This window comes from Schistocerca serialis, chromosome 8 (assembly GCF_023864345.2).
Source record: "Schistocerca serialis cubense isolate TAMUIC-IGC-003099 chromosome 8, iqSchSeri2.2, whole genome shotgun sequence".
Classification (NCBI taxonomy): Eukaryota; Metazoa; Arthropoda; class Insecta; order Orthoptera; family Acrididae; genus Schistocerca; species Schistocerca serialis.
In genome coordinates, this window is record NC_064645.1 from 101,231,135 (window position 1) to 101,234,140 (window position 3,006).

The following is a 3,006-nucleotide window of genomic DNA, read 5'->3' on the forward strand; positions in this document are numbered from 1 at the left end:
GCAAAATCCCTCCTCTAAACCAAACTACCGACTTTTTGAAAATCTGTATATGGAAGGCAGGACAGGCATCCATCTTCACAATGAAGGAAGAGAGATTAGCTTTATTTTCTGTGAGTACAGGGAAACCCTGCAGAAATTTCCCATTGTTGTCTTATTGAACGCATCTTAACGTGCCGGAGGCTGGTATCGGCTTCTAGTGTGAGTGTACATCGGAGGTGAGGGTATCATCTGGAGTGCCCCAGAGAAGTGTGGTAGGTCCGCTGTTGTTTTCTATCTACATAAATGATCTTTTCGATAGGGTGGATAGCAATGTGCGGCTATTTGCTCATGATGCTGTGGTGTACGGGAAGGTGTCGTCGTTGAGTGACCTTAGGAGAATTTAAGATGACTTGGACAGGATTTGCGATTCGTGTAAAGAATGGTAGCTAACTCTAAATATAGATAAATGTGAATTAATGCAGATGAATAGGAAAAAGACTCCCGTAATGTTTGAGTACTCCATTAGTAGTGTAGCGCTTGACACAGTCACGTCAATTAAATATTCGGGTGTAACATTGCAGAGCTACATGAAGTGGGACAAGCATGTAATGGCAGTTGTGGGGAAGGCGGATAGTTGTCTTCGGTTCATTGGTAGAATTTTGGGAAGATGTGGTTCATCTGTAAAGGAGACCGCTTATAAAACACTGATACGACCTATTTTTGAGTACTGCTCGAGCGTTTGGGATCCCTATCAGGTCGGATTGAGGGAGGACACAGAAGCAATTCAGAGGCGGGTTGCTAGATTTGTTACTGGTAGGCTTGATCATCAAGCGAATGTTACGGAAATGCTTCAGGAACTCGGGTGGGAATCTCTAGAGGAAAGGAGGCGTCCTTTTCGTGAATCACTACTGAGGAAATTTAGAGAGCCAGCATTTGAGTCTGAATGCAGTACAATTTTATTGCCGCCAACTTACATTCTGCGGAAAGACCACAAAGATAATATAAGAGAGATTAGGGCTCGTACAGAGGCATGTAGGTAGTCATTTTTCCCTCGTTCTGTTTGGGAGTGGAACAGGGAGAGAAGATGCTAGTTGTGGTACGAGGTACCCTCCGCCACGCACCGTATGGTGGATTGCGGAGTATGTATGTAGATGTAGTGATTTTCCACTCGCTGGTCGAGCCCTTTGGGCCTAACCGTGCTTGCGGGCAACACTCCGTTGAAGGGATAACAAAATTTGCAAGGGAATACAGCTAATTTTCTCACGGGGTGCGAACGGTGCCGTGACGGCCGAATCGTAGATCTGTGTACACAGATGTGAACTCGTCACACTCAGGTATACTCTAGACTGTTTCGGTGGCTCCCTCGCAGCAAACTTCTAAGGAGGAGATCGCATTTACCGCTAAAGTGAGGGGCAGGGGCTTATCGCAATCACTCCCGCGAACTACAGTGCCGTGGGGCCCTCTTCCCTTCTCCACAACCTCTGTGACTGTCCGCCTGTGTTTAAGGCACACTACAGGGCAAGCGCCTGGGCCGCTCGTATCTTAAGAAGATATGCTGAAATACTCCTCCGGAGTTAGCAAGCCTCCTACTCTCCTCAAACACAGCCAAGAAATAAAAAAAATAAAAAATAATCAGACATCTTTCAGTAACATGTGACGACCATGTCACAGAACTATCGTGTGTACATATTTACATTTCAATGTTACTTTTATGCCGAAGTTAAATTTTTTATTGCACAAATTATGACACTGGGGTAAATACGGTACAGTTACTGTAATAATAATATAAAACTCTACGTACAGGGTGTTCGGAAACTCCGATTATAAACTTTAATGATTTGTGTAAAGAAGCACTCACTCCGCCTCCAGGCCACGAGTGGCCTACCGGGACCATCCGACCGCCGTGTCATCCTCAGGAGAGGATGCGCATAGGAGGGGCGTGGGGTCAGTACACCGCTCTCCCAGTCGTTATGATGGCATTCTTGACCGAAGCCGCTAGTCGGTCGAGCAGCTCCTCAATTGGCATCACGAGGCTGAGTGCACCTCTAAAAATGGCAACAGCGCATGGAGTCCTGGATGGTCACCCATCCAAGTGCCGACCACGCCCGACAGCGCCTAACTTCGGTGATCTCATAGGAACCGGTGCATCCACTGCGGCAAGGTCGTTGCCTTGTGTAAAGAAGAGAGTATAGAAAATCTTGAATAGGAATCAGTGTATGGAAGCGTTATCCAACGACGCTACGGAGCGTCCAAGTTATGGGCGCCGGCGCCCGTAGATGTGTATATAGGCTATACAGGGTCAAATATCTCAAGAAATAGACGTCAAACGAAAAATCTACAAAGAACGAAACTCGTCTAGCTTGAAGAGGGAAACCAGATGGCGCTATGGTGGCCCGCTAGATGGCGCTGCAATAGGTCAAACGGATATCAACTGCGTTTTTTAAAATAGTAACCCCCATTTTTTATTACATATTCGTGTAGTGCGTAAAGAAATATGAATGTTTTAGTTGGGCCACTTTTTTCGCTTTGTGATAGATGGCGCTGTAATAGTCACAAACGTATAAGTACGTGGTATCACGTAACATTCCGCCAGTGCGGACGGTATTTGCTTCGTGATACATTACCCGTGTTAAAATGGTCCGTTTACCAATTGCGGAAAGGGTCGATATCGTGTTCATGTATGGTTGTTGTGACCAAAATGCCCAACGGGCGTGTGCTCTGTATGCTGCTCGGTATCCTGGACGATATCGACAAGTGTCCGGATCGTTCGCCGGATAGATACGTTATTTAAGGAAACAGGAAGCGTTCAGCCACATGTGAAACGTCAACCACGACCTGTAACAAATGATGATGCCCAAGCAGGTGTTTTAGCTGCTGTCGCGGCTAGTCCGCACATCTGTAGCAGACAAATTGCGTGGGAATCGGGAATCTCAAAAACTTCGGTGTTGAGAGGAATATCGTTACACATATTGCCAAATGCATTGAGGTTGACGGACATCATTTTGAGCATTTACTGCATTAATGTGG

General features: G+C 46.2%; 1 pseudogene; it reads right to left on the reverse strand.

Annotated features, from left to right (window-relative positions):
- Nucleotides 1-2,031: 2,031 nt before the first annotated feature.
- Nucleotides 2,032-2,149, reverse strand: LOC126417409 (5S ribosomal RNA; annotated as a pseudogene).
- Between the last annotated feature and the right edge of the window lie 857 nt (nucleotides 2,150-3,006).